Source organism: Oryctolagus cuniculus, chromosome X (genome assembly GCF_964237555.1).
Source record: "Oryctolagus cuniculus chromosome X, mOryCun1.1, whole genome shotgun sequence".
NCBI classification, from domain to species: Eukaryota; Metazoa; Chordata; class Mammalia; order Lagomorpha; family Leporidae; genus Oryctolagus; species Oryctolagus cuniculus.
In genome coordinates, this window is record NC_091453.1 from 23,009,830 (window position 1) to 23,023,369 (window position 13,540).

Genomic DNA, 13,540 nt, shown 5'->3' on the forward strand with positions numbered 1-13,540 from the left:
AGTCAAAGGTATGTCCTACCTTACCTCTTCGTCCTCCTCAGCTTAATGAAATGAGCAAGGGACCTCTAAGGAAGAACCAGTTTGTTGATTGTGATGTGAGAGGGGGGAAGGATTGAAGGCATCTTTCTCGCATGGGTTTGGTGTATTTTACATGGTGCTGCTTCTCAGAAAGGTCAGGACCTCTGGGTTGCTATGGCAATGGAGAGCAACTGCTCATAAACTCATTTCCTATGAAGTGACAATCTCTTCTTTTTAGTTATAGCAGGGAGTAAATCTGGTAATTTGTTGTGATGTGCCTGTCACCAGTAGTGCTGGTTCTGTTTAGACATGTCGCTCCCCCTCTTCATGGAGGAACGACACTAAACCCTGCCTAGGCTTCATATCCGAGTCACGGCACCATTATGTCGCTCCCCGTCTTCGTGGAGGAACGACACAGGACCCTGCGCTGTTCTTTTGTCTGCTCGGCCCTCCCCGGGTTTGCTGCTGGTTCTTCCCGGGTTGGCTACTGTCCCTTCCACCTCCGTGGAAGGGCGGTTCCCCCTGGCCACTTTCCCCACTTCCACAGGGGAGCAGCACACCACCGGCCGGCTCTCTCGGGGGATGCACAGGTGTTCCTTCAGATAGATGTTCCCTTTAGATGTTCCTGGTGCATGTTGTCTCTCTCCTCCTTTATAGTCCTCTTCCGCCAATCCCAACTCGGCTGCCCACACGCCGAGTACGCTACTCTCCTCCAATCAGGAGCAGGATCAGCTCCTGGAGGTCATCACTCAAGTTGGCAAGAGGCAGCTGCGTAGAAGCTGTTTTCTCCTCTCCCAGCGCCATATTGTGGGAGAGCAGATGCATAGAATAAGTCTTAATTCCAGTAACTCAGTCCAGTCCGGGTTGCTCCCCACAAGACACATGACTTTTTCTTTGCCCTAAGTGTATTTAGACCTATGTCAGACTTCTCATTTTCTCCTTTTCATTTTAGAAGTCAGTTAACCACATTACAGAAGATTTTGAAAAGATAAAAGTAATTCATAATCAACAAAACCAACACAACCTTGTTGTTTTTTATTATTGGTATGTGATTTATATACTATAAAATTCATCATTCCAAACTCCATAATTTAGCATTAATATATTCAAAATATATCTACAAGTTTATATAATAATCGCCAATACCTAGTTTCAAACATTTTCAGCATATCAATGAAAAACTCCACTCCAATTAATAACCCTCTTCATTCCTCACTTCTTCCAGCCCTAAGTTACCACAAACCTACTTTCTATGTGTATTCATTTTTCTATTCTAAATATTCACTAAATATGTGGCCTTTTGTGATTTACTTCTTTCAATTAGAACATTGTTTTCAAGGATCATTTGTGTTTTACTACTTCATTCCTTTTAATTGACAAATGATACATCATTATACGGATATCTACTGTTTTGATTGTCCATTCATAAATGGCTGCACATTTGGATTCTACCATTCATTCTGATGATTATTTTTCAGAGAGCAATTCAGACTCTACCATATACTAGTATGTTAGCATTGTGAACCTTCCTTCCTTTCTTTCTTTCTTCCTTTCCTTTTTAAGGTTTTGCCTATTTTATTCAAAAGGCAGAGTTACAGAGAGAAGGAGACACACATACACCCACACCCACACCCACACCCATACCCACACAGAGAGAAAAAGAGAGAGAGACCTTCCACCTGCTAGTTCACTCCTAAAATTGTAGCAATGGCTGGCTGGGGCTACATTAGGTCAAAGCCAGAAGCTTCATCTGGGTCTCCCACGTGAATAGAAAGGGCTCAAGGACTTGGGCCATCTTCTGCTGCATTAGCAGGGAGCTAGATCGGAAGTGGAGCAGCCGGCACTCAATCTAGTGCCCATATGGGATGCCAGCTTTGTAGCCCAACCCGCTGTACCACAAAGCCAGCCTCAGGGAACATTTCTTAACATCTTGAGACAAAATAAATCTCTTCAACTCTCAATGATGCTAATAATCCTTATTTTATAAGATTTTCTTATCTTTCTTTTTAATTGTTTAAAGCAGTTTAATATTATTTGAGAGAGAAAGACCCACAGACAGACAAAGATCTCCCATTCACTGGTTCATTTTCCAAATTCTTGCAATGACAGCTGGGCCTGGGTCAGGCCAAGCTGGGAGCCGAGAATTCGGTCTGGGTATCCCACATGGGTGGCAGGGACTCAGCTACTTGAGTCATCACAAGCTTCCTCCCAGAGTGCCTAGTAGCAGGAGGCTTAAATGAAGAGTAGAGTTGGGACGCAAAGCAAGGCACTCTAATATAGGACACAGGCATCCTGACTGACATCCTAACCACTATACCAAAAGCCAAATAACTTTGCATTGGGAAAATGTATTTCTATTCATTCTCATTTAGGCAATCACCTATTTTTTTAAAGGTTTATTTATTTGAAAGTCAGAGTTACACAAAGAGAGAAGGAGAGGCAGAGAGAGAGGTCTTCCATGCACTGGTTCACTCCCCAAATGGCCGCAACAGCCAGAGCTGCGCTGTTCCAAAGCCAGAAACTTTTTCCGGGTTCCCCACATGGGTGCAGGGGCCCAGGGATGTAGGCCATCTTCCACTGCTTTTGCAGGCCGTAGCAGAGAGCTGGATTGGAAGTGGAGCAGCCGGGACTCGAACCAGCGCCCATATCGAATGCTGGCACTGCAGTTGGAGGCTTTACCTGCTACACCACAGCGCCGGCCCCCAATCTCCTATTTTTTTTTTTAAGATTTCTTTATTAATTTGAAAGGCAGAATTACAGAGAGTCGGGGGGTGGGGGGGGGAGAGAGAGAGAGAGAGAGGTTTTCCATCGGCTGGTTCATTCCCCAAATGGCCACAACGGAGCTGTGCTGATCTGAATCATGGAAGCTAGGAGCTTCTTCTGGGGCTCCCACGTGGGTGCAGGGGCCCAAGGACTTGGGCCATCTTCTACTGCTTTCCCAGGCCATAGCAGAGAGCTGGACCGGAAGTGTAGCAGCCAGGAATTGAACCGGCGCCCATATGGGATGCCGGCACAGCAGGCAGCAGCTTTACCCACTATGCCACAGCGCTGGCCTCAATCACCTACTATTGAATATTTTGTTTATAATTGTTTTTCTTTACTAAATGCTACTATGATGAACAACTTTATAGCAAAATTTTGTGCAATTCATTATTATCTACTTGGAAGAAATTCCCAGATTTAAAATTTTTGAATCAAAGAGCACATGTATTTTAAAGTATTTCATCCTATGTTGTAAATTGGTTTTCAGAGAGTATGCGCCAATGGTGAAAAATTAAGATATTTCATCATCTATTTTGATCGCCATACACCAAAAGGGATGAAATAAAGTTTTTGGCAATTTGACAAGCAAAAAGTATCTAATAGCAGTTGTATATATTTATGTATCATTATTTGTCAATTAAAGATAATAGAAAAAAGAAAAATATAATTGCTGTATTATTCTGCATTGCTTTATAACTAAGATTGAACTTATTTTTTCATGCTGTTTGGTCATTTGCATTTATTCTGTTTATAACTTGCCTCACAGTTTCTTTCTGTTATTAAAGTACAAAAGCAACTAAACTTAAATTTACCATCTTAACCACTTTTTTGTTTTGTTTTTTAATTTAGTTCTTAACTTTAAGATTTAACAATTTTTGACATTTCCCATGTTCATTTCATATGTACACATTAGATACATATACATGTACACTAGTTTTTCTTGAAACGGGGGTATCAGTATCACAAAATGTGTGATTCATGATAATGACCTTAAAGTCAGGGAAAGAAGGGTGTATTGTCATACATATGGTATAATTCACTGAAGTAATATAACTCTATACCGAATAATATGCCATCCATACAATTTTATACTCTCTATATTAACTTCCACAAATAATAGGAAACATGTGATATTTGTCTTTCTGTGCCTGGTTTATTTCACTTAGCAAAATAACCTCTAGTTCTATCTATTTTGTTGCAAATGTAAGGATTTCATTCTTTATTATGACTAATATTGCATCATGTGTATATACCACTTTTAACCATATAGATTACTATTGTTAGGTATGTCGTGCAACAAATTGCTACAGTATTTTCAGTTTGCAAAAGTTAAACTTTATACCCAGTAGACACTGATTTGCTCTTGACCCTGGGTGACCCTCTTCTTACTTTCTGCTACTATGTGTAGAAATACATATCTATGTATCCATGGATACCTCATCTCAGGGTAATCACACAGGCGTGTCCTTTTGTTATTGGCTTATTTCACTTGACACAAGGTTCTTGAGGTCCTTCCATGTTGTAGTGTGTGTGTGTGTATGTGTGTTTGTGCGTATGTATGTGTATGGTGGGAGGGGACAGAGAGAGATAGAGAGACACAGAGCGATAGAGGGAAACAGACATAGTGCATAGGTTTTCTAATACTCCACATTCTCACCAAAACCTATTATTTGTTCTCTTGAATAGTCAAATGAATTGAGGTGGTGTGGCTTTGTGCATTTTATTTTCATTTCATAACGATGCTGATCATCTTTTTATGTGCGTGTTGGCCATGAGTCTCTTTTCTTCAGGGAAATATTTATTCCAATTATTTGCCCATTTATTTAAAATAACCCAGCAGCCTCCAAACCTGGTGGCCCAGGGCCTGGTGTGCATGTCCTGGGATGTAGCTGCCCCCCTTCGCCCTCTCCTTCTGCCAGGTGTCCTCTCTGTAGGAGCTGGTGGCCATGGTGGTGCAGCGGCTCTGCGAGCTAGGCCTGAGGAACATGCTGGCCTTCAGCTTCCCACTACTGCATGGCACCCGCATCAGCTGGCTGTGGGCATTCACCACCTGCGTGCCCAGTTACTTGCCCAATACTGTGCCTGAGACGTTGCACACCAGCAGGGCCTGGGGGCTGCTGCTGCGATGCATTGGTGACAATGTGCTCCTGCACCTGCTGGAACGCTGTGCACTCTACCTGCTGGTGGCCTTGAGCTGGGTTTAACAGCTGTTCAGGCTGCCACTGTATATGCTCAGTGCCACCGCCAGGGCCTGGCTCCCGTGACCTCCAGCTACTGCCCAGCGCCATGCGCAGGTGGGACACAAATTGGCCTCGACTCTACACAACGGGTCTAGAACAGCAGCAACGGAGAGCCAGGGGCTCCCCTGGAGTCCCCAGCCTGGGGTTTGAGGCGGCATTCCTGCAGAGCTGGTGGGAATCTGTCTTTGGCCAAGAAGCCGAGGTGCACACTAGGCTGTGGGCAGGTGCCCAGGCCCTACACCGGCAGGGCATGTGGGCCAGTTGGTGACAATCCTCTAGCGGTGCCATCTGCCAGAGCTGCCATGGATGGAAGCCAAGTGTTCCGAGACTGGGCGCCTGGGGCTCAAGGCCTGCCGTCCATCCATTCAGCGGTCACCGCGTCCCCAAGGCGAACAGCGTGTCCAGACGTATGTGGATACTGAGCACTTCTACTGCGTGGGTGACTAGGAGCTGTTCTCTCTGCAGCCCCAACTGGTGGGCGCCCGGAGACTCCTGGAGGCCATCTTCCCGGGTTCCTTACCAAGGCCCAGGGCTCTCCGTAGGACATGCAGTCTGTCCCCGGACCTGCTTGGGAACCACTCGCTGTGCCCTTAACATGCACTGCCCAGAACACATTGTCCACTGTGGGCAGCAGTCACTCAGGGAGGACTCCCCAAGGCTGGCGCTGAACCCCAGGAGGACGCGGGTTCCCAGCACAGCAGCCTCTGGAAAGCGGAGAGGTTCTTGAGGGTGTGTCTGCACCGCCTGATGCCTACCAGCTCCCAGGGCTCCAGGCACAATGAGTGCTGTGTCCTGAGCAACACAAAGTCCATGTCCCTGGGAAAGCACAGCAAGGTCTCGCTTTGGGAGCTGATCTGGAAGGTGAGCGTGCAGGACTTCTCCCAGCTGCACGAGACCCCAGAGCATGGCTGTGTCCTGGCCATGGAGCTCCTCCTGATGGAAGGCTTCCTGGCTGGGTTGCTATGCTGGCTGCTGGAAATGAGCACGTTCGAGCCTTCTTCTCCCTCACAGAAACCACCTTTCAGAAGAACAGGCTGTTCTACCGCAGGAGTGTCTGGAGCAAGTTTCAGGGCCTGGGCATCGGGCAACACTTGGAGAGCGTGCAGCTGTGAGAACTGCCAGGTGCAGAAGTCCAGCAGCAGGAGCCGGCCAGGCTGGCCCTGCCCACTTCCAAACTGCACTTCAGCCCCAAGCCCAGCCGCCTTGGGGCCATCGTAAACATAGACCGTGTGGTGGGCATCAGAACTTTCTGCAGAGAAAGCCAGCACCGACCTCGCGTGTCAAGATGCTGTCCAGCATCTTCAACTAAAAGCAGGCGCCGCAGCTCGGACTGCTGGGGGCCTCCTAGCTGGACCTGCACTACACTGGGCCTGGCAGGCCTTCGTGCAACACAGGTGGGCCCAGGACCCAGCACTCAAGCTGTACCTGGTCAAGGTGGATGTGATGGGGTGTACGAAGCCACCCCGCAGGACAAGCTGGTGGCAGTGGTCGCCAGCATCATCAGTCACCCAGGGAGGACCTACTGTGTCCGTGGGTTCGCCACGGTGTGCAGAGCTGCCTGGAGGCATGTCTGCAAGCCCATAAGACACATGTCTCCACCCTGGAGGGCCTCCATGCGACAGTTCGTGGTACGCCTGCAGCAGACATACACTCTTTGACGCTTTCCTGCACTTTGTACTCAATAATGTCATCCGGGGCCAGGACAAGGTACTCATGTTTGCTTGACTTTCTGCTCATTATGCTAACTAACCCAAGTGAATGGCTTCCTCAGGGCCTGGTCAGAGGCTTCCTTGCGTAGGCTGCAAGATAAGCTTGAAGAAGACGGTGGTGAACTTCCCTGTGGAGGAGGATGCCAAGGATGGTCCGGCCCCTCTCTAGCTGCCTGCCCACTGCCTGTGTCCCTGGTGCAGTTTGTTGCTGGACACACGGACCTTGGAGGCCTTCTGAGACTACTCTAGTTTCACTGGAACCTCCACTGCAGCCAGCCTCACCTTCAGTGATGGCTTCAAGGCTCGTTTACATCAGAACTCTTCCATAACCAGGTAGATTATCAATGAGCAGTACTATTTGGAAAGGATTTTTTTTCTGAGCAGAGATTCTCAATGATGAGCTTAAAATAGTCAGCAAACCATGTAGCAAACAGGTGGGCTGTCAGTCAGGCTTTGTTAGTATAATTCTTAGGGGTCCTAGGATTTAAAGAATGACAAATGAGCATTGGCTTCAAGTTCGTCATTAAAGTCACCAGGAGCATTAGCCACTAGCAAGAGACACAGCCTGCACTGAAGCTGTGAAATGAGGCATTGACTCCTCCTCTTCAAATGGCAACTTCTAATATAAGGCAGTTTCCCCTACATTGAAAATAGGCTGATCAGTGCGGCCGCCTTCATCAGTTATCTTCCCTAAATCTTCTGGGTAACTTGCTGCAGATTTTCCAGTCCTTGCTTGCTGCTTCACCTTGTACTTATATATTTTTTTTTTATTTTTTTATTTTTATTTTTTGACAGGCAGAGTGGACAGTGAGAGAGACAGAGAGAAAGGTCTTCCTTTGCCGTTGGTTCACCGCGCTGATCCAATGGTAGGAGCCAGGTGCCTCTCCTGGTCTCCCATGGGGTGCAGGGCCCAAGCACATGGGCCATCCTCCACTGCACTCCCTGGCCACAGCAGAGAGCTGGCCTGGAAGAGGGGCAACCGGGACAGAATCCGGCGCCCCGACCAGGACTAGAACCCGGTGTGCCGGCGCTGCATGGCGGAGGATTAGCCTTGTGAGCCGCAGTGCTGGCCTCACCTTGTACTTTTATGTTAAGGAGACGGTTTTCTTCCTTAAATCTCATGAATCAATCTGTGCTAGTTTCAAACTTTTCTTCTGGAGCTCCCACACTGCTCTCATCCTTCAGATAATTGAAGAGTGGCTTTGCTCTGGCTTAAGCTTTGGCATAAGGATATGTTGCAGCTGGTTTTAACTTCTATCCAGACCACTAAAATTCTCTCCATATCAGTAATAAGTATGTTTCACTTTTTGTTGCTCAGGTGCTATTGGAGTAGCAATTTTAATTTCCCTTAAGAACATTTCCTTTGCTTTCACAACTTGGCTAACTATATGGTACCAGAAGTCTACTTTTTAGTATATCTTGGCTTTGGGTATGCCTTCCTCCCTAAACTTAATCATTTCTAGATTTTGCGTTAAAATGAGAGAGCTGTAACCATTTCCCTTGCACACTGAGAGACCATTGTAGTGTTTTTCATTGGCTTAATTTCTTTCTTTCTTTCTTCCTTCCTTTCTTTCTTTTTTTTTTTTTTTTGGACAGGCAGAGTGAGAGAGAGAGAGAGAGAGAAAGGTCTTCCTTTTCCATTGGTTCACCCCCCAAATGGCTGCTACGGCCGGCGCACTGCGCTGATCCGAAGCCAGGAGCCAGGTGCTTCTCCTGGTCTCCTATGTGGGTGCAGGGCCCAAGGACTTGGGCCATCCTCCACTACCTTCCCGGGCCACAGCAGAGAGCTGGACTGGATTCACTGGCTTAATTTCAATAATGTTGTTTCTCTTGTTATAAGGAGGCCCAAGGAGAGAGAATGAGATGTGAGAAAGGCTGAATTTGGGGAACAATTAGAACATAAACAACATTTACAATGTACATGAGCATCGTTTGTGGTGCCCCAAGACAATTAAAATAGTGACATCAAAGATAACTAATCACAGAGCACCACAACAGATTTAATAATAACAAAAAAGTTTGAAATATTGTAAGAAGTGGTAAAATGTGACACAGAGATGTGAAGCAAGCACATGCCATTGGGAAAACAGCCCAGTAGACTGGATTGATGCAATTTGTACCACATCTTCTGTATGTAAAAAAAACACAATTTATCTGCAAAGCACAATAAAGTGAAAGGCAGTAATATGTGAGGTATTCCTATCATTTTTTGAGGGTAGGCCTTATTTAGTACAACACAATGGTCTGGCATGTTTCTAATTTTTACTTTTCCCCTTTCTCTGCCAATCTTAAGGGGATTTTCCTCTGATCTTTACTTTGAGAACATGGTAGGGCTCCAGGAGATAAAATTCAAAGAACCATAGAGCAACTAGTGCCCTTTCCCGAGGAAATTTTGTCTCTGACCACACTGAACCTCAGCAATTCATCAACTACAGTTCCTACCATGACACTGGTTCCATAGCAGTTTCCCCTAACGGGTTTCTGCATCAGTAATTTATGATTCTCTGTGTTTTCTGGTCTGTCTGTGTAGTTTTGGGGCCAATGATTTGATATGTGATCTAAGAAGAGATATTGATTTTTTTTGTTTGTTCAGCTTTTTTCTTGTTGTTAGAACAGAATGGTGGCTTATGAGCTCCATGCCTCACTTGAAACCAAAAATCCCTAATTTAGCTTCAAATATCTTAGACACATGGAAGAAACAATATATATTTCTAAAATATGCAGTTCAATTATATTTTCAAACACTCCACAATATCTTTAAACTCCCACCTGCACTTCTACCCTTCTTCCTCCTCCCTCTTCTATTCCCATTCTTATTTTTCACTCAGATCTATTTTCAATTAACTTTATATACATAAGGTTAACTCTATACTAAGTAAAGAGTTCAACAAATTGTATATAAAAAAACCTGTTCCTCAACAGTTGTTCAAAGTCATCACAACTTAAAGTGTCAATTTCACTACCATAGATTACCTTTTAGGTGCTCTATTAGTTACAGCAGATCAAGGAGAACATATGGTATTTGTCCCTCTGTGACTGGCTTATTTCATATGATGTCTTCCAGTTTCATCCATTTTGTTTCTTTTCATCCATTTTTTTTTTTACTGGTGTAGTATTCCATGGTGTATATATCCCATAATTTCTTTATCCAGTCTTCAGTTGACGGACATTTGGGTTGATTCCATATTTTAGTTATTGTGAATTGAGCTGCAATATATATACATATATATATATATATATATCCATCCATGGTGGCTGTGCCAGTTTGCATTCCCACCAACAGTGGATTTGGGTACCATTTTCCCCACATCCTCACCAGCAGTTGTGGTTTGTTGATTTCCTTATGAAAGCCATTCTAAGGAGGGTGAGGTGAAACTTCATTGTGGTTTTGATTTGCACTTCCCTGACGGCTGGCTAGTGATCCTGAGCATTTTTTCATGTGTCTATTGGCCATTTGGATTTCCTCTTTTGAAAAACGCCTGTTTAAGTCTTTTGCCCATTTTTTTACGATTTGTGCCCCATTTGGGGAAGGAAACAGCAGATGGAAGACATCTCTCTTTGTCTCTGCCTTTCCCTGTTACTCTGTCTTTCAAATAAATAAAATAAAGAATTCCCCCAGTCAGACTCAGGTGTCTCCTCTCAGCTGATTGCTGGGCATGCAGGCACAAGACACGTAGCTGTAACGTATGTCCAAAATGGCACTCTCCTTCTCTAAACTAGTTCCAGGACACTGGTGCTGGGTGGTCAGGGAGGGCGAAATGTGCCCCCTTTTTTCCCTCTAGGTTGGCAGGTACACGGTCCTCCACAAGGCTCCAGGCAGGACTCATGCTAGGATTTTTTCCACAGCTTTATCACCAGTGGCTTGAGCTGCTCCAAGTCTGGTCTCACCTCACTCTCCAAAGCTGGTGCTGAGACTCTTGGCTGCTGGGATCCTGAGTTGTTCACATCCACAGCCCCCACATGGGTCCACAGTCTCACTCTAATTTGCATGGAGTTTCCTCTGCAGTTTTCTCCCTAACTCTTCCCTGAGCTTGCACTCGCTCCACTTTTTTTAAACTATCTTCCCTTAGACTAGAGCAGTAAGTTCCCTACCTAATCCACCATCCTGAACAATCCTCCCAAATAGTCTTCTTTAAACCAGTTTGCTATGTCTATTTTGTTTCAGTTTAAGAAGCACTGATAATATTGTCAACTAATTTTAGACTATAATTGTATAATATTTGTACTACTAACTTTAAAAATTTGCTGATTGATGTGCTGATGATGTTTAAAAGATGATGACATCATAAACTTTATGTATGTGATTCTCATGCATCTTGAAACTTTTTTAAAAGATTTTTTATTTATTTATTTGAGAAGTAGAGTTACAGACATAGACAGTGAGAGACAGAAAGGTCTTCCATCCACTGGTTTACTCCCCAAGTGGCTGCAACAGTGGGCCGATCCAATGCCAGATGCCAGGAGCTTCTTTCGGGTCTGCCACCTGGGTACAGAGGCCCAAGGACTTGGGTCATCTTCCACTGCTTTACCAGGCCATAGCAGAGAACTGGATCAGAAGAGCAGTAGTGGGGACAGGAACCAGTGCCGATATGGGATGCCAGCACCACACCACAGCACTGGCCCTGAGACATTTTTTTTTGACAGGCAGAGTGGACAGTGAGAGAGAGAGACAGAGAGAAAGGTCTTCCTTTGCCGTTGGTTCACCCTCCAATGGCCGCCACGGCCATCATACCGCGCTGATTCGATGGCAGGAGCCAGGTACTTATCTTGGTCTCCCATGGGGTGCAGGGCCCAAGCACTTGGGCCATCCTCCACTGCACTCCCGGGCCACAGCAGAGAGCTGGCCTGGAAGAGGGGCAACCGGGACAGAATCTGGCACCCCGACCGGGACTAGAACCCTGTGTGCTAGGCGGAGGATTAGCCTATTGAGCCGCAGCGCTGGCCGACCTGAGACATTTTTAAAACTGAAATAAGATGGCAGAAATAGGATGTTAGTTTCATCCATGTTCTGCTCTATAGTCATTTAAACTCTTCTTTCTGCACCTCATGTGTTTTCCTCTCACATCTTGTCCCATAGGAATAGCCATGAGGAGTGGGCATGAACTAACATGACCAGGCATACCGGACCAGAATACTTTTGCAATGGGACCAACTGTGATCTACCATGAAATATTCTCATTTCTGTGTCTCAGTTTCTGGCCTCAGGTAGATTTCAACTCCTTTTATTCTAATATCAGGACTAGGACCAACTGTCTAGTGCCTTCATGGAACTGCTTCTGATTCATCTATGGTTGTTCCTTATCTGTCCTATAAAAATTGCATCATTTGCCTTGCAGGATGATTGGTAAGACTAAATAAGTTGATACATACAACAGTTACACTGTATACATGCTTCTGTAACTTTGGTGAATTTGTTCATTAGCTCTAATATTTTTGTGGAATATTTAAAGTTTTCTACATGTAATATCATGTCATATGTAAAGAGAAATAGTTTTACATCTTTGTTTCCAACCCATATGCTTTTTAAAAAAATGACATAATATTGTTTTCTTTTAAAGATTTATTTATTTTATTTGAAAATCATAGTTACACAGAGAGAGGAGAGGCAGAGAGAGAGGTCTTCCATCCGCTGGTTCACTCGCCAATTGACCGCCATGGATGGAGCTGTGCTGATCTGGAGCCAGGAGCCAGGAGTTTCTTCCAGGTCTCCCACGTGGGTGCAGGGGCCCAAGGACTTGGGCCATCTTCTACCGCTATCCCAGGCCATAGCAGAGAGCTGGATCAGAAGTTGAGCAGCCAGAACTCGAACTGGTGCCCATGTGGGATGCCAGCACTGCAGACAGTGGCTTAACCTGCTATGCCACAGTGCCGGCCCCCAACCCATATGCTTTTAAATTTAATTTTCATGCCTTATTCCTCTAGCTACAACTTCTGATTCTATGTAGAATATAAATGGTATTTGTCCTGTTTCGAGTATTAAGGGAGTTTTTTATGTCTTTCATTATTGATTATGTTAACTGTCAGATCTCATAAGGCCTTGAACATGTTGAGGAATTTTTTCTATCCTATGATGCTTTTCAAGATGCTAAAAGAAAAAAAGAGATAGAAGGAGAAAGAGAGAGAGAGAGAGAGAGAGCACGAGCCTCTATCCACTGGTTCACTCCCCAGATGGCCACAACAGCTGGAGCTGGGTTGATCTGAAATCAGGAGCCAGGAGCTTCCTCTGGGTCTCCCACAAGGGTGCAGGGGCCCAAGAACTTGGGCCATCTTCCCTTGCTTTCCCAGGTTTTACAGTTGATGTGCAATTCAAAAGGGATGACAGGGATTTTCTAGCCCAGAAGATGAAGTTGAGTAGTAGCTGGCATCATTTGCCAACATGTGTCAACTCGGTATTGTGCTTGCCAGGTGCATGGATTATGTGCTTAGCAGTGACTTGGCATCTGAGGAAGGGAAGGATTCAATGACAAAATATGGCTACCATGACCCTCTGCATTACATAAGTAGATGTGCTTCATACCTTGATTAAAAATTTGAGTCAAAGGCTGGTGCCACGGCTCACTAGGCTAATCCTCTGCCTGCAGTGCCGGCACCACGGGTTCTAGTCCCAGTTGGGGCGCCGGATTCTGTCCTGGTAGCTCCTCTTCCAGTCCAGCTTTCTGCTGTGGCCCGGGAAGGCAGTGGAGGATGGCCCAAGTCCTTGGGCCCTGCACCCACATGGGATACCAGGAAGAAGCACTTGGCTCCTGCCTTCAGATCAGCTCAGCACGCCGGCTGTAGCAGCCATTTTGGGGGGTGAACCAACGGAAGGAA

The 13,540-nt window shown here is 45.5% G+C and overlaps 1 pseudogene; it reads left to right on the forward strand.

Moving 5' to 3' along the window:
• Window positions 1-5,323: 5,323 nt before the first annotated feature.
• LOC103351822 (telomerase reverse transcriptase pseudogene) lies at window positions 5,324-6,679 on the forward strand (annotated as a pseudogene).
• The last annotated feature ends 6,861 nt before the right edge of the window (window positions 6,680-13,540 follow it).